General features: G+C 38.4%; 1 long non-coding RNA gene across 1 annotated transcript in view; it reads right to left on the bottom strand.

The window, feature by feature from the left end:
• Nucleotides 1-872: 872 nt before the first annotated feature.
• Nucleotides 873-22461, bottom strand: part of LOC134729225 (uncharacterized) — a 24691-nt gene continuing 3102 nt past the window's right edge. Inside the window, exons 2-4 of the long non-coding RNA XR_010110117.1 lie at nt 21651-21696; nt 6206-6373; nt 873-1375 (exon numbers count right to left, since the gene is read on the bottom strand). This is a non-coding gene — a long non-coding RNA (uncharacterized LOC134729225). The remainder of the gene's footprint in view (nt 1376-6205; nt 6374-21650; nt 21697-22461) is intronic.

Genomic DNA, 22461 nt, shown 5'->3' with positions numbered 1-22461 from the left:
TACTGAGAACAAGGGAAGGGCTGGGTGAATTTTAAGACATCATCACCCTGTGTGCCTGCTCTCCTCCCTGAGCTTGGGCAGGCTCAGCTCCCAACCAATGAGAATAGGGTGCATTATTAATTATCCCATTTAAATTACAATAGAGGAAATAGTATTTGCTGATGCTGATTTTAGATATTTGCTCGGCCATTTCTTTTTCACTCATCCATTAAAAATGAGGTCAGAGAACATCACTTGCAAATGAGGTTAACTCACTTTAACCTATAGACAGAACAAGGAAGCTTCAAACCAATATTTATTATCATCACCCACACACTGCTACAAGCAAGAGGCTCAGTCAGGCTCACAGCCCATCTAAGTTGGGGAGGTAAGGAATGAAGTTTGTTAATAAGTAGCCTTATCTCTATGATAATATTCTTCTGTGACACCTCTAAAAAGTTCATGAAGCCCTCAGTCAGCCACTGTTCAGATCCAGTAAAGAGATGCTTTTATATGGGGGTTCAGTAAACATTGATTGAATGAGTGTGAGCACTTAACCAGAATTTGGTGAATGACTGCTGAGTTTTAGAAGTGCTGAAGAAAATTAGTGTTGAGGAAAGCAGAAATAAAGTATTGTCTGTGCCTTGGAACAGCCTGATGTCATGGTGAAATGGGAGAGTTCCCTGACCCTGCTCTCAGGATGTGCAGCAGGGCTGTGGCTGCTGTGTGCACACAAACCCCTTACAGGAGGAGGAGCATGCAGACAGGCAGGTGCAGGAGCTGGGGCAAGCACCTTGGGGCTCTGGCCCCACAGTAGCATCTAGGAGTGGGTGCCTGGGATTCCCAGAGCCCAAGTGGGCATGTGTTACAGTACTTTCTTTTAGCTTTGCTATCTGCAGATGGCTTAAGTGTTAACCAGCTCAGTGCCCTCTTGGTACCCAGGTCCTTGTCCAGTGTCCAGGAAGAATCAGATCTTACACAGACTTGAGGATGGTGAATGTGGGAGTTTTATTGAGTGGTGGAGGTTGCTCTCAGTGGGATGGATGAGGAGCTGGGAAGGGGATGGAGCAGGAAGATGACCTTCCCCTGGAGCTTAACTGTCCAGAGGCCGATCTCCTCTCCCCAGCCAAATTCCTCTTGGTGTTCAGATGCTCCTTCTGTTCTCTCCGCCACACCATTCTGCCATTCTTCCGCTCTTCTGTTTGTTTCCTCATGGAGCTGGGGGTTTCGGGTTTATATGGGTACAGGTTAGGGGGGCATGGCAGGCCAAAAGGCAACTTTGGGGCCCAGAAACAGGAATGCCTGTTCCCATTTAGGGCCAGGGGTCTCCAGGCTTGAAGGTGGGGCCTTTGCCAGGGAACTGCCTTCTTCCAGCCAGTATTTCCTTGTCTCCTGTCTGTATCAATGGAAGACACAGTAATAAACAAAAATATGTGTAAAACGCCATGTGCTTCTTAAAGGGAAGAGCAGACAGTTAGTTTTGAGGGGAGATATGAAGAAAGACCAGAAGTTTTACAGTGAAGTAGGAATAGTAAGAACAGCCTTAGCCATGGCAAGGGGGCTGAGCGGAGTGTTTGAGGAACATATGCTTTTATTTTCTTGGTGGTGGAATGAAAAAATCAACCTCTCTTGATCATGGGTGATTCATCTAGAATAGCACTGGGAATCTTTCATATGTTATTTCACTTAATAAGCACAACAATCCCACAAATTCATTTTGAAGATATGGAGGCTCTAAGATATTCTATAATTTATAAGAAATCAGTAGAGCCAAGAATCAGAGCAGAAGCTGTTACTAGCTTCAAGACCTTATGCAAATTTCATACTTTTCTGTCCTTCCATTTCTTTATCTGATAATGGAGAAAATAATACTGACCTCAAAGTGTTGCTGTAACATTAGCTGTTTTGTGAAGTGTCTTGTCCCTTACCTGATGTCATGCCCATGCTTGGAGAATAGTAGCTATCATTCTTCTGTGTCTTATTATTACCATTACTAACAACTTGTCTGGGGCCATGCAGTAAGGGTCAGAGCTGGGCTTTGGAACAAACTTTCTTTAGACTCTAAAAGCCCTGCGTGTCCAAATTCCATGCTTGGTCCAGCTCTGACATGTTAAAAGAGTAAAGGGCCCTATGCATGAGGTTACAGACCTCAACCCCAGGCAGGTGGCAGCATGATTTACTAGAAAGAGCATGAATTTTGAAATATGACAGACCTAGACTTGAGTTCCCATTTCATCACTTACAAATTGTGTAACTTTGGGCAAGTTATCGAGCCTATCCAGTCCTTCTCATGTCTGTAAAATGGCACACAGCCTTGCAGAGTTGGGGTAAGGACCCAGGAGGTCACATCTATGCAGAAACTGGCTCTGCAAGCAATAGGTTCTTCTTGCCTTTGGCAGGTTCATACAGAAACTTCTGCTCTGGCTTCTGAGCTCCCCCTACAAGGAGCAGCCTATAATTTGAGGAAAGCGGCAGCCCAGTTAGTGAGATATGACGCTACACTGTTAGGAGGGCAGTTCCATTTTTATGCCTGTAGAATTCTTAGTGTAAACATCTCAAAATAGTTGACAAAACAAAGGTGAACGTCCTTTATCACAGCTTATCCCTATTGTTAGTATCATTCTAAGACTCAAAAGAGTAGGGCAGTTTCTAGGTAATTTGACTTCCCTGAATATTATGATAGTGAGATCATTTTTAGAAGGGTGATTAGGATTTCAACTGCATGTTAGGGTCTGTAAATGACATTCCAGCCAGATGGACATTGGTAATGCCTAAAAGTGGCTCTTCCGGGGACTCTAAAGTCAGTCAGTCACTCTGGTGTCCTTTAGCCTGACTTCAACTCCAGACAGGCTGCATATGTACTGATCTCTAGGTAACAGAAGTTGAGTGTGATTTGGCACTCTTCATCCATTGAACAATTAATGTGTATGCATGTCATCAATACCAAGGAAGCATATTGGAAATGAGGCAAGGCTTTTGCTCAATAAAAAGAAATGAAAGAGCTCCTATTATATTTTTCAGAATGCGCCTAAATGTTTTAAGGGAATGTCAAAAAGAGTCATATATTGCTCAGGGTCTGAGATAATTTGAAAGTATTTAATCTTTCTCCCTTGTCAATAGAAAATTGCCATACGTATCATCTTAAACCCTTTGATAAATTGTTGTGTTCAAAAACCAAAACTGAGTTTTTGGTTTTTATTCTTAGACAAAAAATAATACAATATAAGGTTTATAAAAATATTCTTTTTTTTTTTTTGAGACAGAATCTCGCTCTGTCACTCAGGCTGGGGTGCAGGAGCACAATCTCTGCTCACTGCAACTTCTGCCTCCCAGGTTCGAGTGATTCTCATGCCTCAGCCTCCAGATTAGCTGGGTTTACAGGTGCATGCCACCACACATGGCTAATTTTTGTAGTTTTTGTAGATGTGGGGATTCACCATGTTGGCCAGGCTGGTCTCAAACTCCTGACCTCAAGTGATCTGCCCGCCTCGGCCTCCCAAGGTGCTGGGATTACAGGTGTAAGCCACTGTGCCTGGCCCTAAAAATATTCTTTATAGGAAATATACATAGTAACATGCATACTGTTTTGAGAAAGAAATTTCAGAAATAAGACAATACCATGACAATCCTAGAAATATTGATCATTTATGGGGTAGATTATTTCAGGCCTCTGGTATTGTTGATATAATGAGATGTTTGTAACAAGCACACATTAACTTGTATCCTTACTTTTAAAAAAATCAACACAGAAACCACGAGGGCTACAATAATTTAGATCCCTTTAAAAGCAATGAAAAGAAATGTGCTCTTATTCTTCTTGTATTGGTATGATACAAATGCCCCATATAATGACCTGGATAATGTTTACCTATGCATCTGCCTATAAATAATTTTAATAAATTTCTAAAGGCTGAGCCCTCAACCAATGGAAGGCAAGTTGTAATGCTGGCTCCACACTGACAGCTCATCAGAACAGGCCAAGCTCTGTTTTCTGCTTGGATGTCATCATTCTGTGACTATGAAAGCATAAAACTGGAGACTGTTCCAGCAGGTCATTGTCGCTACAACTTGCTCAAACAGAAATAAAACAGCTTTTCATGCTTATTGATCTTGGACTTTTTGCCATTTTTATGCTCTGTTGACCTGAAGCTCAGTAAGGATGTATTTTGTAAAAGGAGCTGAAAGTTTTCTTTCTCAATAGATGAGACATTTCACATTTTGGCTGCATACAAAAACAATTTCATTTTTTTTTCTTCCAAATGCATTCTGTCTGTGACTTTAAAAGAATAGTTGATCTTTAAGTAACACATGTGATATTAGTTTTTCCATTTTAAAATAATCACATTATTGCAGACATTTTAATAGCTGTAGAGGTTGCTATGTATTAACATGATTCATGGTCCTTGACAGCACTGTCTCTGAAAATCCCCCAGGAATGCAAAATACAAAACTCCACACACGTTCAAATTTTACTGCCTGCAGCTAAAAGAAGGGAAAGAACTTAAAACTGTTGAAACCCTTCAACTTTAAAAGCATTAATAGATGGTCCCAGGGGATTAAATCTAAATCTTAATGTGTAAAAATCAAGTTAATAACCAGAGACATTAATATGGCTGCATTTGATTATTGTGATAATGCAAACAATTAGTACTGCTAAAGTGAGATGTATTAGCTTCCTACTTGCCCCTCACATCAGTAAGGCACTGGAAACAAATGGAAATAAAACATTTTACTATGAGGTTTTTTGTTTCCACCTTTGTCTTTCCTTCCCTGTAGCTGACTCATTTTTGAAATTTTATTTCAGACTAGAATCATCTTTTCATTTTGCAACTACAATTTCAACAACACCGGTGGCAAATGATCAAGGATCATCAGTTCAGCAATGTCACAAAAATTATTCATACAACCTTCGTTAGTATCAGCATCTTTCTAAATCTTCATGATAAATGAAAACAGAAGGGAAAGATTGAGAAAGGGTAGGGAACAAAGGAAAGGTAAAGGAACCACATGAAATAGACAACATTGAATTTTAAGTCCTTAAGGTTTTTTAGGAGGTGACAATCGGCACCTTTACAGTTGTTTTAGCTCCACATAGCCTGAAGCGTTGGACAATGTTCAATATGCATTTTCTTGATGGTGGTTTCTGAAGAAAGGTGGATAACCATGGCAAACCTGCCTCTGAGTACAATATGTCCCCTTATTAGGCAGATTCCTACATTTTCCTTAATCTAGTACCAGATGAAAAAGTGGGCTTCCGGTTCGTGGGCAGTGGGAAAGAAATCCCTGTAAACAAAGAAGTCGGCTAGCAAGTAATAAGTCTGGCATTGTGAATAAATGAGTCAGATACTCTGCCAACAATTAACTGATGTTAAAAGACATCTGCCCTTCATATTGAAGTTGACAGGAAAGAAATATAAGCCTTATATTAAAAAGCCATTTAGATCTAAACTTCATGAAGCCTCAGCAATCTAAGAAGTCCGTCTGAAACAGAACCAATATTCTTTTGGGGTGGGGGTGGCCGGGTATCTTTTAGATCCTCAGAATTTTAAAACGATTTGATTTTGCTATTGAAGGAGAAAGGTGAAATTAAGGTAAAATGAGTGAAGAGCTAGTAAGATGCATTTCGAAGCAAATGAAAACAAAGGAAGCTTAGAGAATGGACATTTTAGTGATTTATTTTGGGGGGGGTACTTAGACGTGTTCTGGCCTATGTCACTTGAAACCTTTTAGTTTGCTTCTCAGTTCAGATCTGTGTTGTGCATCAAATCGGTGTCCCATTCGTTATTTTTGTTTAAGCAGTGTCTGCAGGGAATTCCAGGAGACCATTTTAATAAACAGCAGCAACAATGGAATATTTGTTCACTTTTCTTCAGCAAAGAATCTGAGAAAAGTGTGTTAGAGGTAGGGAGTGGGTAGCTGTCAGTAGCTGCAGCTCCCTGAGCCTGACAGCCTCGTGACAGTTACTAATATCAGCAGATTTAATGTGTTTAGTCTAGTTGTAAGGTTTGTGATGTGTTTTTGATTTCCTGCTTCAGAAATGCGTTTTGGCTAGAAAACAGTGAGCCATACAATTCTTTTTCTTACCATACCCCAGTCAGGAAATTGTTACCTTTGTACCCAATTTATGTTACATAATAAGTTACTTACATGCACACTAAGATTCTTACTTCTTGGCCATTCAATCAACGTGTGAACATGAGCGAAAAGGTAATGAGTCCTGCGGTACCTGAGTTTAGCCGAAGCCCCGTGCCAACATCTAGGCTGTGTCAGGATTCACAAAGTGCATTTTAGTTTTCTTTCTCATTGATGCTTCAGTTTCTCTTTATTCTCCAGGGACCGCGAAATTGCCTCACTGTCTTTTAAAATCGTTGCTCTCTTTTGCTTCAGAACCAATCTGGAAAAGCATATACAAATCACCTGCAAAACTTGGACAGAGCATTTTTCATGTTTTGCTATATAGCAGTGAGTGGTTTATGAATCTTTCTTTCCCTTGAAACTCTTAAAAAATATTTTTTTCCCTTTTCTTAGTACTGATTTAGGCATCAAAGGTTGGGGGGAACCTCACAGTGGGTTCCTGTACCCTTCAGAGCTTTTAGTCTTACTGGTTTATTCTCCTGTTTCATGCATTGTAATTAGCCAAATCTCGTTTTTAACATGGTGTTTTACTCCATGGTCCATTATGACAGGAAAGCTTGGGGTTCAAAATTAGTTTGTAGTTTACAAATCAGATTTGTTTTAACTAAATGTTGTTTAAACAACCGTACATTGTTAATTATTCTTAATTCAGTGTAGATAAAAATACATTGAAGAGAGAGATATTTAAAAATAATTTAGCTAGGACATATCTGTATTTTGTTTTGGGAGTTTCAAAAAATAAATTTCATTTTAGTCTCACAAGTTCTTTATTAATATACCTATGTCCCCTTTTTATAAATCAGTATATAAATAACAGAAATTGTGGAAAATATGTTGAAAGAACAGTCAATACACACTAAGTAAAAAGCTTCCCTGCTCCACTCAGGAACACCCTCTTGATATAGTTAACAACAACAACAACAACAATCTATACAGATATAGAAGAACTACATATTTTTAAAGCAAAGAACAAATAGCTTTTTAAAAATTAAAATATAAGAAAATCTTATATAAAGCTTGGGGAAATAAGAAGGAAAAAAAACCCTGACAAAATCACTGCAATTTTGAGACAACTGCTATCCTTTTTTGTGTATTTCCTTTGTCTATGGGAAACGGCATTAGATTTTTCAAGTTAAAAAAATACTTTATATTTTATGATTTCAGAGCTCAAAAACAAGAGATCTTGTTTCTTTAAAACAGAGGTCTTAAAATCAAGCACGCCTGAAGGGGAACTGGGAGACTCCAGGGCTGCCTCCCAGGTCAGTGGGCAGCCAGGATGCACCCATCTTTCCCGGCGCAGGAGGATTTCCTGCTGTTTTTTCAGGAGTGACCTAGAAGGAGGTTAATGATTCCAAAGAAGGACTTTTCCCTCAGGGAAAATTTAATCTGGTGACCTTTTTCTCTATCTGTCCATTTCTTTTAAGTCATAGACTCCCTTCATTTAACTTACATCAAGCTGTTTTATTTTCTTCAAAAACACGGTTAAAGTGACTGCTTTGCTTTCATTTAACCCTTGAACTGGATACATTTCAAAAATGAAATCTCTGTACAGATTTCTGTACTGAACTGGGTTTACAGTTCTCCTTTCAAATCCTTATATTTCTTTCTCCCTCCAAAAAAAGAGAAAAGATTGTCAATTCTTATTAACACTCCGAAATCAAGTGCTATTTGCCTAACTCCTACAATTGTCGTTCTCAGTGGTCGCACACAGACACAAGGTGTTCAGAATAAAGCAATACTTGGTAAATGGATAAATTCTTTTAAAATATTATTTGAGGGTGTTTTATTGGTGAATGTTGGGTTTACTAGTGCACTCAGTGTTAAGATTGTTGAAGGAAATTTTATTAAGAAATATGGTGGATCACGAGGTCAGGAGATTGAGACCCTCCTGGCTAACATGGTGAAACCCTGTCTCTACTAAAAATACAAAAAATTAGCCGGGCGTGGTGGTGGGCGCCAGCTACTCGGGAGGCTGAGGCAGGAGAATGGCTTGAACCCGGGAGGTGGAGCTTGCAGTGAGCTGAGATCGTGCCATTGCACTCCAGCCTGGGCGACAGAGCAAGACTCGGTCTCAAAAAAAAAAAAAAAAAAAAAGAAATATGTAAATGATGACAAAGGTCTCTGCAGAGAGACTTTAAGATTATAAGAAAATATCAGCTTTATCCAGCCAGTTTCATTTTTTTTCTACCTGAATTAGGCAGAAATTAGTGGATCAAATTAAGTGTAAGAATATAGTAAAATAAAGCTATAATTATTTTATTACTCTCATGGGTTCATGCTCTTGGTGCAATGAGTTCTTGAGGGTAAAGTAAAAACAGAAACTGCCTTGTGCTCAAAGTTGTCAGTTTTTTAAAAACAACTTTTTATTCTGTAGCAGAGCCAGGACATTTTCAGCATGATCATATTACTCTGTTTTACTGCCAACATAAATTGAAAAGAATATTTCTTAATTTCCAGCTTTATAGTGTTCCATTTCAAAACATGGTCAGTCCAGAATATTGTGATGCCTACTAATGTATAAAATGGTCCATGCATAGATTATCTAATATTTAATATGCTACACTGCATATTAAATCAAGAATTCTGTTTTTCTTCCCTTGGGGCAAAAGCCATTCCAAGACAGATGACGGTAGAACAAACAACGAAAGAAAGCTCCAGTTGATCAGCTAGTCAATTTCCATAGGCTCAATCCATCAATAAGCATGAATTGAGAATCTACTGTGTTCTTACTGCTCTGCATAAATGATAGTTAGGACCAGTCTTTGTTCTCAGGTTATCATGAAACTGAAAATCATTATTATGCATGGGACAACTAAAGACCAGTTATATGTGAATTGTTGTAGCAGTGACTACAACAGAATGAAAAAACTACAGTAGCATATAAAGAATTTCATCTTACAAAGTGATTTTATATACACAACTATAATTCTGCAAGACATTTGGCGCTTCAGTTTCTTTAGGCTAAGCATACTCATCCATACCTCACAGGGTTGTTGGAGAAATCAGATAATATGGAAATATTACATGCCAGGCATTGTCCCAAGCTTTACAGGTAAGAAAATTGAAGCCCAGAGAAGTGATACAATTTGCCTAGGGCACAACAGGCAATTAAGGGGCAAAGCTCAGATTTTTAAATCTTCTTCTATTAGTATCCAATATGGTAGGGGTCCCCAACCCCTAGGCCACAGATCAGTACTGGTACTGTTAGAAACTGGGCCACACAAAAGGAGGTGAGTGGTGGGTAAAGGAGTGAAGCTTCATCTGTATTTACAGCCACCCCCCATTGCTCACCTTACTGTCTGAACTCTGCCTCCTGTCAAATCAGCAGCGGCATTAGATTCTTATAGAAGCACTAAGCCTATTGTGAACTGTCTGTATAAGGGATCTAGGTTGCCAGCTCCTTATGAGAATCTAATGCCTGATGATCTGTCGCTGTCTTTCATCACCCCCAGATGGGACTATCTAGTTCCAGGAAAACAAGCTCAGGGCTCCCACTGATTCTACATTATGGTGAGTTGTATAATTATTTCATTATATATTACCATGCAATAATAATAGAAATAAAGACAACAATAAATGTCATGCACTTGAATAATTCCAAAACTATTCCCCCCACCCCAGTCTGGAAAAATTGTCTTCTACAAAACTGGTCCTTGGTGCCAAAATGGTTGGGGACTGCTGCAATCTAGAACATTGCTCATATCAGCAAATCCAAAACCAAACCAAGCTCACTGCCTCCTCAACACCTGTTCTGCCTCTGCTAGATTGTAACTCAGTTGATGATATTTCCATTTGCTGTTCCACCCAAGCCAGGGATCTGGGAGTCATCATTCCTTCCTTCATCTCCCACCCAACCACCCCCCAAGGTTAAGTTCAACCCCTAGATTTCCCCTGAGTGACCTACAACTGTATGGCCACTGACAAGACCCATAATTAGAGCCCTGGCCCTCAAGGGCCTGGCTCACTTTAATAGTCCCCTGACTAGTCTAGACTCTGCCTTTCTCTTTCCCCCTTCTCTACATCCTACCATAGGGATCTTTCCAAAGTACAAATCTGATCCTATTATCTCCCTGCTTCCATCCTTCAGGGGCTCCTGTTCCTGCTCCTGTCCTGCCTCCCAGTACAGCCTTACCTCCTGCACTTCCATTCACCCTTCTCACTCTGCAGTTCCAGACTACTCGTAAGTCTATGCCTGTTCACATCTTCATCCTTTGTATATTGTGCCCCCTGTATTTGGAATATCATGTCTTCTATATTATCTGGAAAGCAAAACTTTTGGCCATCGTTTAAACCCAGGTTCTTTCTTAGGAAGGAAATCCCTGCTTCTCTATATCCAAATGGTGTTAGTTGCCCTATTCTACACACTCCTGAAGGATCAAGAAGCTGCATCTCTTTGTACTTATCATACTATTGGGAAACTACTTATTTACATGCCTATCTACCCTAATTGAGGGACATGATTTTTATTTCCTTGTGACTTTATACAGTGCCTGGCACATAATAAGCTCTCTATGAATTCTGTGTTGAATTCCAGGGAGTGAGTGGGCATCAGAGCTGGATGCTGCAGGGTAGCCAAGGAGGGAGAGAAGATGGAGAAAAACTGATGATTCAGGAAAGATGGGTGGCATTGGGAACCTCGCAGGAGCAGAGTCCCAGAGAGGTAGGCATGGGCATGCAACAGGAATGGATCATCAGGATTCTGGGATCTAGACTCAAGGTCATGTGCATATGAATTTTAAAATACTGAATTATATTTTGAATGATGAAGTCTTCTTTTTCTCTATCCTTGGCCATTGGAACTCTTCCTTAGAATATATACATTTTCGTTTATAATCTAGGAGTATAACTTTCAAAGGTTTATTTGTAAAAAGTAACAATTGCTTAAAAGTTTTTTTTGTACTGTAACACTGCAGATTCAATTTCAAAGTGTGTCCCTAATTTTAGTGTTCCAAAGTTGAATAAGCAAAACTCTTCATCTCTCTCTCTCCTTCCCAATCTCTCTGTGTGTATGTGTATATATATATTTCACATTATCTTTTACAATTTTAAACAATGTTATCATGTGACTAGTTGCTCACCATTCAGATCTTTCTAGGCCAAAGAAAACTATCCTAACCCTTTACAGAAGCAGTGGGCCAACCCTTGTGGCTGTACAGATTGGTCTGCACAAGGGAGCCTGCTGAGGAGGTGAGTGTTGGCTCAAATCCAGCTGGCATGCTCCTCCCCAGGTGAGGGGGTGTGGGGTTATGTCCACCAGGGAGGACACCTCCATGTAATTCACACTATGGCACTGCCTGGGCTAACACTGCCCTGCAGAAATCCTTCTATCATTATTTTATTTTATTTGCCTTTTCCCTGACCTGTTCCTGCTCTGTTAGGTTTTTATTAAAGTGGAACAAGCAGAATTGCAGCAATATTTCAGCAGGAGATGCCCAATGACTTTATAAAAGGGTTTGCTGGTATTTTCTAGTATTTTGTTCACTTCTTGGATAAAGCTGCATAAAACATACTTGTGTCTGTGGAACAGCACATAGGAACCTCTTTGGTGGTGTGCTGGCACCAGCTTGGACCAGCTCCTGGAGCCACTTCTACTCATCTCTTTCCAACTCAGCATTCTGTGACATTACACATCAATAGTTTGAAATTGGAAATGATGGGAGTATTTCCACCACAGAAATTGTCAACCATCACAAATCAAGGCTTTTCCCCACAACCCCAAGAGAGCAGATGTGCCAGCATACTACATACCTTTTCTAGATGCTAATGACTTTCTAGAACCACTAATCTTTTATGTAAAATAAATGTTTGAACCACTGTTTCTACAGAAGACACATTGCCTTACAACTCTGACACTGAAATCTATATGCCACTCATTGGGGCCAACTTTTGTGGTCTCAGCGATCTTCAGTGGATCAGGACTTCCCCCTTGCTATCATGAGGCTTAGAGATATCACTGTGTACTTTCTTATACACATCATTCACAAAATTCCCAAATGTGCCTTCTCCTCACATGAATTTATTGATCTCAGTTGGAGTCCCCAGAAAAATGCTTGTTTGTTTCTTTAGCATACATTCATTTCTCTGTGTGGGACATCTGTGTGTATGTTATGTATGTTCTAGCTAAACCTTGAAAAAATATTTTATTTAATCCTATGGGAACTCAATTTGTAATCATATCTTTTATATGAGACTCTTCTAAAAGACATGGTGGATTGGAGCATTGGCCTCAATTTTTCGTCCATGCTGTATATACATCCTTTGCCATGTCACCCCACCTCAAGGCAGTGTGCTTTCCTTTCCCTTGACTTTGGACTCACCCATGTGACTTGCTTCAGCAAATGAGATGTTAGCATTTATGACATAAGCAGGGGCTTAAAATAGGCTTCATCGTTGGGCTTGTCTTCTTGTGCCTCTGCCATAGCTATAAAGAGAAAGTGCCCCTGTTAATTTGCTGGTGTAAGGAGGATGAGAGACATATGGCACAGGTCTGGACCCAGCCTGCCCCTTGGAGTCAAGCCCAGATTAGATTCACTGAACCCAAGCTGACATAGAGCTATGCGAGCAAGAATAAATTATTGCCATTTGAAAGCTCTGGATTTGAAGGTAGCTTGTTATGCAGCATTATTGTGGTAATAGTTGACTGATATATCATGTGATTTGCATGAACGTCATGAATTTTGCATAAACCTCCTTTTTTTTTTCTTTGAACTAAGAGTTTATTTTAAACAAAAACAAAAACATTTCTGGTCAGTCAAAAAATAGTTATTGAATACCTACTATGTACAAGTTGCTATTCCAGAAGCTGGAGATTCAAGGGCAATCAAGAAGGAGAAGTTCTTGCTTTCAGGGAGCTGATATTCTATAGCTGTGCTATCTAATAACGTAGCTACTAGCCATATGTAGATATTTAAATTAAATAAAATTTAAAACTAAATACATAATAAGAGAAATATTTAAATAATTATTAAATAATCAACTAAATAATCAATTAAATATTAAATAATCAACTCAATTACATTTTAAAATGTAGTTCCTCAGTCTCACTAGTCACATTTCAAATGCTCAATAGCCACCTGTAGCTAGTGGCCACTATACTGTGCATGCTAGAGACCATTTCCATTATTGCAGATAGTTCCACTGGACAGTGTTGTTCTAGAGGGAGAATACAACAAAAAGTAAATAAACGGACAAAGTAATTTCAGCTAATGATAAGTACCACGAGGAAAACAGAACAGAAGCGATGTGTTATGGAGTAAGTAGAGAGGGTGCTGGATGCTGGGAAGAAGCAGCCAGGCAAAGCTCTGGGGGTTGCTCCTTTTGGGCAGAGAGCACTGTAAGTGCAAAGGCCCTGGAGTGAGAAGTAGCTTGGTATGTTTAAGGAATGGAAAGGTCAGTGTAGCACGAGCTGAGTGAGGCAGGAGAGGCGAATTGAAGGGCAGGAAGTCAGACAGGTGCGGGGGCCATATCTTGCAGGGTCATACGTGCTGTGGTCAGGGGCCTGGGTTTCGGTCTAAATGCAATGGATAAGCAACGGAGGATGTTAGACAAGGAGTGACATGATCCGATTGGTATTTTTTAAAAGACTGCTCTAACCACCTGAAGCTGATCTCGTAAATGTGAAGTTCTAGATACTGAGATAGAAATGGATAAATGTGTCTCTAGAGAGATGAAGAAATAAATCTAAGAATGTTATTATGATAAAGGAATCTATGTACACATTTTAAGTTGTGTATTCATTACTGCCATATTTATATGCTACCCCCAAATCATTTTTAAAAACGAAAACTTTGTGTGGGTCCTTCTAAAAACAGGAATATAACTTCTGTCTAAGAAGGAATCACAGGGCTGAAGTGAAGGGAGCATCTGGAGCTGTCTTACAAGGGATCCTTTCTCTCCTGCCCTCTGTAGGGCTTGGCAGAGGCACAAAAGGGTGGTCAGGGCACCAGCATGGGGAGGAATGGTGGATCATGACGAGCTCAGCCCAGGCAGGGCAGGAGGATCATTCTGGAGGGGCCTGAGAAGGTTCTAAATAGCAAGTGGGGAAAAAAAATCAGGAAGCAAATCATAAACCACCACAAAAAGAGAGGAATAAAGTCATAGGTGTGGAATGACCTAGGATAAGAGAAATAACTACCTGAAAAAACAAAGGCAAGAAAGGGCAACTTTGGGTATGTATCAATTCTCTAAGTCTGCAGAGGTGCTAAAGTCAACAATAAAAAAAGTTAGCAAAAATGTATCTCATATTGTTTCTAATATGAGGAAGATCAAATGATTTATCAACAATATGGAAACACCTGCAATGGCCCTTGTTACAATTATGTTATACATCTTTTTATAAAACAATTAAGGATGATTCTTCTGTGAACTAACTGTGACTTGGAGCAAATCCCTTAGCATCAGAGACTTTGTTTCTGTATCAGTAAACAAGAAGCATAAAGTCAGTTCTCATGCCCCTTAGATCTCTCTCGGCTTTAAAGTGAATAGACTGTATGATTCAAGATAGATTATTAAAATTCCAGAAAGTCTAGATATGTGTGTGTGTGTGTGTGTGTGTGTGTGTGTGTAGTTTAGAAGTGGGCCACTTTTCCAAAAGTTTGTTTTGAAATAACTACATGTAAGAGAAGAAAAAGAAAGAAAAAAATTGTTAACCGAGCTGTTTTTTTTTGTTTTTTTTTGTTTTTTTGAGACAGTCTCACTCTGTTGCCCAAGCTGGAATGCAGTGGCACCATCTTGGCTCACTGCAACCTCCATCTACTGGGTTCAAGCAATTCTAGTGCCTCAGCCTCCCCAGTAGCTGGGATTACAGACATGTGCCACCATGCCCAGATAGTTTTTGTATTTTTTAGTAGAGATGGGGTTTTGCCATGTTGGCCAGGCTGGTCTCAAACGCCCAGCCTCAAGTGATCTGCCTGCCTCTGCCTCCCAAAGTGCTGGGATTACAGACGTGAGCCACCACACCCAGCCTGTGACTGAGCTTTGTGCTAATTGAGTCAAAGGCAATATTAATTTGGAAACAGTAGCTGGACATAAATCTGTATGACAGAGGAGATATTGTATCCTTACATGTGCTGAGAAACATTACAAATGTGAGAAAGAGAAGAATGAAGCAACCCATTTGCCTGGAAACATGGAGCCTGAACTAGCTTTCCCCATTTCTGTTTGGCAAGACTCTACCCATCCTTCAAGACCCAGGTTGAATGTCACCTCTTCTGTGAAGCCCACTTCAACCTTCTTATGCACAGTCTCTCCATTTGTCGCGCTCTCAAATATTTTGGTAATCCCATCGGGATGGTGCATATCTTATTTTATTACAGTTTTTATAGCCATTTTCCTTCTTTGCTAGGCCCTGCGCTCCTGAGGGCAGAATTCTGATGTATTCTTTTGCCCCCCCGCTTATCCCATCATGCAGTTCCAGTCACAAAATAAATATGTAAGTGTGTGTTGATTTAATGATGTATGGTTAAAAACTATGGTTGACATGAAGAAAATTAAGTAGAAAAAGAAAAAGGAAAAAAACTGTCTTAGTTCTTCAGTTAAGATAGAGATGAACTAAGATATGAAGTACAATATGAGAAGATGCAGAGAAAGAACTATGGAGTGACTGAGCAGGAAGAAAAAACGAGGCCAAAACAAAGAGAAGGTGAAAAAAGAAAAACAAAGAAGTCCAGCCACTTGACAGATAAAGACATCAGGAATACAAGCAAAGATGAGGGTAGAGGAGGGAGCTGAAGACAAATCCAGAGAAACGAGCACAGGGGATCATTTAGTGCAACCTTCTCTCCCAAGCACAAGGTTGGAGAGATCTGAGAAACAAGAGAGAAGTGAGGCCCATAAAAATGTCAAGTGATAATATAAAGAAAAAAAGACAGAATATGAGGATTAGTCTTAGTGGGTGAGTTTTTGTTGGGGCTGAAAATAAATAATTTAAGAATACAGGTAAGTGAAGAGAAGATTAATATTTATAAAAATTAGTTCCACCAGGATAGAGATACCATATGAAACCTTACAGGGAAAAAAAGCTCAAATTGTTTTGGAGAAATGTGGCAGAAAGGTACATCCCATTAATTGACTTTACAATGTGCACTGGGTCCAGCACTGGGTGCTTGGCAAATTTATTTCTTCAGACTAAAAAAGTTAATTTCTTTCTCTTCATACCTGAGAAATCACATAAACATGCTCTTTTACTTCTTCACACATCTGACTAGAAAATGGACTATAATAGATGGCAAGTGGGTGGCAAGAAGGGAATAGTAGTTAATATTTATGCACGGACCATTATTTTAGAGAGTTTGTGCTAAAAAGGGAATCCATTTGGTGAGAAAGTTTAAAAAGAAAAAAAAAAAAACAAAATTACCTAGAAGAGAACACTAAAGCTTCTAAGAGCTGCTTCTCTAATGGGTGAGTTTCTTACTGAGTTCTGGAATAATTTATTTACTGTTTGATGGTGTGAGCACTTGCCAGCCCCTGATCCCTTTCTGTTCTGGGGAAAACACCACCATGGGTGATTTTGGAAAAGGACAGGGACTCTCCTTTATTTATCAAGGGTGAGTAGATGGTCCTTTTTTCTGCACTCTAGCAGGTAGGCACTAGTATGTGACCTCAGCTCAGCCAACAGGTGCCCCACTCAGAACTTAGGGTCTTTGGGAAATGATGGGAAGAGGCCAGAACAGCTGGAGATGATGCATGGTGGCAGCACTGGCATCTGAAGTCCAGCAGTGTCCACGCATCCTGCAGCATGATGTCCTGACCTGTGTCCCAGCAGCAGGACCTTGACTGAACTTTGATGGACTTTACCCTCTCTTGTTGCTTATTTATTCCCTGAATTTCCTTCTTCAGCCTTCCTCAATTCTGGAAGCTACCTGTTCTCCTTTCGTTGTACTGCTTTCTTGCTTAAGTTAGCCTAAATTAGTTACCAAGAAACCCAGCTGATACACCAACTTATTGTAAGTGGTGATTAATGAAGTTTTAAATAAAGGAGAAGTCCTCATTAGGTCATTTATTCAATAAATATATTTTTAGCAAATATTATGGTTCAGGCATTATGCTAGGTCCTGGCAAAATAGAGCTCACTACTTCATTAAAATCCTGTTGCTACTTACACTGACTAATGAAAGAGTGTGATATGTAAACCACATATATAATACCACGTGTATTAGCTAGCTATTGGTGTGTAACAAATCACCACCAAAATAAGCGACATGAAATAACAAGCATTTATTATCTCATAGTTTCTGAGGGTCAGAAATCTGGGTGCAGCTTAGCTTGGCGTTATAGCTGTGGGTCTCTCACAAGGCTGTGAGGAATATGTCTCATCTCATGGCTTGGCCAGAGAAGGAGCCATTTCCTAACTCACTAGTAGTTGCTGGCATGTTCACTTGTTCACAGGTTGTGAAATTGAGAGCCTCAGTTTTTTGCTGACTGTTAGTCACATTTGTCTCATTTCCTCGTTAGGAGGGTTTCTGCTTTAGAGCAGCTCACAACGTGGCAGGTGGCAGGTAAGCAAGTGAAAAGAGCCAGAGTGGAAGATGGAGGTGGGGGTGGGTGGGGGGAGAGAGAGAGAAAGAAAGAGAGACAGAAAGAGAGAGAGAAAGAAGAGGGAAGAAGGAAGAGTTTGAGAGAGGGCAAGCAAAACGAAGTTTTGTACTCTAAACTCAGGAGTGGCATGCCATCATTTTTGCCATATTGTAATTGTCAGAAGCAATTCACTAGGTGCAGATGACACTCAGGAGTTGGGATGACACAGCAGCATGAAGACCAGAGCAGGGGTCATGGGCGCCATCTTACAAGCTGCCTGCCACACCACAATAAATACACATACTTTCTCTGGGTCCTCAAGAAATATAAAGGCTGATGGTGGGGGGCTGGGTGGGGGGCTGAGTCAGGGCAGAAAGCAAAAAAATTGGGGGATCAAGGGTAGCTTTCAGGAAAAAGTAAAACCTGAATGAAGTCCACACAAAAAGGGTTATTGAAAGTGTTTCTGAAAAATAAACAGAGAAGGTCGGGAGAAATGTGAACCCCTGAGGCCACCAGGTTACATCCTGTAAAAGCTTCTGCCAGAATTTACACTGTCAGGTTGCAGTAGTGTACATTAATAGTTGACACAACACTCAGTACTGTAATAAACAGGAGAAAGATTAAAGGTACTGAATACATTCACCAAAAGGCAGACAGGGTGGGGTTTCTAGGGAGTGCCCAGAAGGCAGCATTGCACACAACAGGCATACTCTAGTTTTAAACCTTGAAAGCATCGGGTTTAACATCCAAACGTGAGATGGAGGTTTAGAAATATGATTGGGGAAACCAGTTAATAATGAAGGCAGGTAAAATCATTAAATAAAAAGGATAAGGTGATGACAGAGGTATGCTTCTGGACTGGCAATATCAATCAATTTGGAAAACTATACAGTGAACTGAAAGCCAGTTCATGTATCTAGTCAATAAGAAAAAGGAAATAATCTCTGAGAATTCAGTTCATATGCAGTTGATGCATCAGAGGAGAAGGTAGATTGCAACTTCCAAGTATAATGAATATTTGAAGACAGTCAGGGCACAGAGTCAATAGAAAACAAATGCAGAGGCAAGCTGGTAAGAAAGAAGAAAAAATGGGAAAATTAGGAAAGGAGGCCTCTTTAAAATCCTACTGCTATGTTTGGGAGAAAGGATCATGTAAGACAAAATTAAGAAGAGAGACTAGAGAAGGGCAAGGATAAAATAAAAACTTGGGAAATACAGGAGGGGGTCCCTATGGAACTGATTCTGCCTCATCAAACGTTTTTAATTCCATTTTTTATACATAAGTTATAACTGGCAACCTCTGTTGAGACTGTTTTTTTATTGCCTTATGGAAAAGCAAGGCCAACATGATTAAAAGGCAATGTATTCACCTCCCAGGGAAGGGGAGCTGGGAATGATGAACCCAAGGCTTTCTTCAGAGTGACATTTTTATGTTACAATTTTAATAAAAAATAAGGAAAAGGAGGAAGAAGAGTGGAGAAAACACTTTAAGTTTCATCTTCCTTGCTTTGAATGATAGTGGGAGAGGTCAGTACCCTTTAAAAGGAATAGAAAGGTGATCCCTTAGAAAAGGGCAGGATATGAAAACAGCAAAGCAGCAACATAAAGATTACCACGTGGGAGATAACAAGGAGGGATTTGAATACCACGAACTGATAATACTATATAGATAACCTGAGCGAAAACTGCTCACATAAAGTTTCAGTGTTGCAGGGAAAATAATGTGATAGAAACGGATATATTTTGCATATATATGAAGTCTTTAGAGTTTACAGTGGGTTGATAACATCAGTCAAAAAGAACAACTGTGGGTTTTGAACCCCACTAGTCAAAAGAAATAATACTTTGAATTTTTTTTAAAGGAGGGGACAAGTCACGAACAAGAGCCAAAGTTTTCTGTGATTAAAAACTCTGATAGGAACTTTTTGGTCAGAATTTTTTCTTTGGAAGATATTGACTCTATTTATTGTGAATTGAGCCTACAAGAGGCCCAGTGTTGAAGGGCAAATAACAAGTGTTTACGTAGCATCAAAGGTGACACTGAGAATGATTACTCTCTTTCTGTCTCAAATCTGTATCCACTTCCTTCTTCATCCATATTTTGATCAACCTGATGAACATCTCTGAAAATTACCAAGTAGGAAATTATGATGATGATCATTGACTAAGAGGGCCTCACAGGGTTTTATGAATAAAAGGAAAAAACAGAGGTTAGAAAAACTTACATGCAAAGAAATTTATATACTGTTGAATTGGGAAATCTTATATTTAGCATGAAGCTATCCAAATTGAAAATATTGGTACTATAGGCAGACAAGAATGAAACATCTGTACTCAGTTCAAGCTTGGTGTAGATGGCGTTCTGTCATCAGAATTCTCTATTAATTGGTTATCTCTGCATGTCTTGATTATAGTGGTAATGAACGTTCATAAATATTAATTCAAAGATACCAAAAATTTATGAAGCACCTTCTAAATCATCAAAGACAGGTTAGATGCTGTTCAGCAACACTCCACAGATAAGTGAATTTACTGTGTTCTGATTCTTTGAAAATTATTAATCTGTGTAATCGAGAGCACGCATTTCCAAACTGCAGGACAGCAAATAGTTTATTTAATTTAACTCTTAACAATTTCCAAACATGTACAAGAAAAATCCCTACACCTAAAATCCTGTTATTTATACCATGCCTCTAGAGCACAATGCATCTATTTTTCATTATAACACAAAAAGTTTATGAGTGTCTCCCCTTTTCTGAAACTCCAGCTTTATAAAAACCTGTTTTATTTTCCTAGAAATCTAAAGAAAAAAATATACTCAAAAATGATTTGAACTCAGATTATAGGGCTTTGATTTCTTTGAAAATAAGATTCAACACAACATAATATAGATCACTTATTTTAATGAAGAGAAATTTTATGAACCTATTTATTCTGCTACCACTGCATCATGGTAAAGAGATATCTAAATAATCTTTAATATTATCTTTCAAAAGAGCTGGTGCTCACAGATGGCTACATTTTTTCTCTGCTATGTATAGTCTTTAACTTTTACATTTGAATTTTATCCTTTTTATTAACTGTAATGACCACTTATTGTCAAAGGACTTCTTTTAATTATCTCTGGATTTTAATGACCAATATTCTAATTTTTATAAACTGTAGTGTTAACCAAATATTATGGTATTTTAATAATTATATTAAACTATACCAATCAAAGAAATCCATTTGTGCTCATTTGGACAAAAACTTAAAATTTTGGGGTTATAAACCAAATTACATGTTCTATTTTCAATGTATAAAATTAATTCAACTGTGTACACTTTCTAAAACTAAAATATTTACCAAAGGCATGATTATCTAGGGACATATAACTTATGAAAAATTGTTTATAATAAATTTTTTTAAGTGAGAGAAACATAATTTGCCTTTTTAGGAAATATAACTATTTCCTCTTTATTTCATTATCTATAAATTTTGTATTTCTGATGACAGTAATTATTTTTAGCATATGCCAGTTAAGTTCTACAAATATATACTATTAACAATACTTAAAAAGGTAGATTCAATTTCTATCAACTGTTTTATTCCTTTATTGTCTCTTTTAAGGGTACATGTTCTTTTTTTGTTAGTAGATCACTTATCTATATCCTTAATTCTTTAGAATTCACAAATCAGTACTATCTGGTTTTTCTAATATGCTACAATCTCTTTTCTTAAGATGATGCCTCACCTTTCAGTTACCTTTAAAAGTAGCTTGCAAATATTATTCTACTGAAAGATCCCTCTTTTCTTTTCACAATTTCTGTGTGAAGAAAGGATATTTTCTCTCTTTTATTGTTTTAGTGGCTCAATAAGGACCTTTGCAGTGGTTATGAAAGCCTCAGTAAGAAAAGATGACAATGTGAAACCTCTAGTTTTAAACGTTTCTATACATGTTGAAATTAAATCTTTAAATTTCAATGAATTCGTGTATTATAAAATAAATGAATAATGTATAGCGTGCATTTAAAAAACTTTACCTTTTTGGATATAGTCCACCAGCAAGTAGAAAAGTCCTCAACGCATCTGTATCAGAATTTTTTAAAAGGGGTTTAATGACTCAGATTTTATGAAAGAAAAGAAGTCAAGTAAATAAGACTAAAAAAAGATTGAAAATAGAATTTGTTATTCATAATGACAAAATACATTTGCCATATTTATATATTTAATGTGGATTTTTCCATGTGACGTTCTTAAATGCTTTTGCATTCAAACATTGCTACCCATTTCATAGATTAAGAGGTAGAGTGTGGTTATGAGTATGCAGGATGGATATTAAGTAACTTACTGAGAATTAGATGGTGGACAATTAAAGGAACTGGGAACTGAGTATAGTTTTTGTGGACTAAAAATATTGCCTTTCCAAATGCATCACTAATACTTTGCACAAATGTTAATTTAAAAGTCCCTTATATGTTGTTCTAACAATAATGTGTTAATATGTATATACGTGGATGTATATACATATATAACACACACATATATTTTATATTTTAAACACACAGACAGAGACACACACATTAGATTCAGATGGATTTTGATTAAACTGCCCTTTCATAGGACTTTTCATTAACTCTTGTTAAAAATGCTCCTCCTTTAAAAGAAAGCTTCTGTGGAGTAATATGACTGATACAGTCATATTACTCAGGCAGGTAATACATTAGATTTGAACTAACTTTCAATATTAAAAAAAATCCAAAATCGGTCTTGAAAATCTTAAAATATTACATGAAATTGTTGTACAGATAAGTAGACATGTGCTAAGGATATTTATATAAAATTATGAGCAGA

The sequence above is a fragment of the Pan paniscus genome, chromosome 17 (assembly GCF_029289425.2).
Source record: "Pan paniscus chromosome 17, NHGRI_mPanPan1-v2.0_pri, whole genome shotgun sequence".
Lineage (NCBI taxonomy): Eukaryota > Metazoa > Chordata > Mammalia > Primates > Hominidae > Pan > Pan paniscus.
This window is presented reverse-complemented; position numbering and strand designations above follow the sequence as displayed.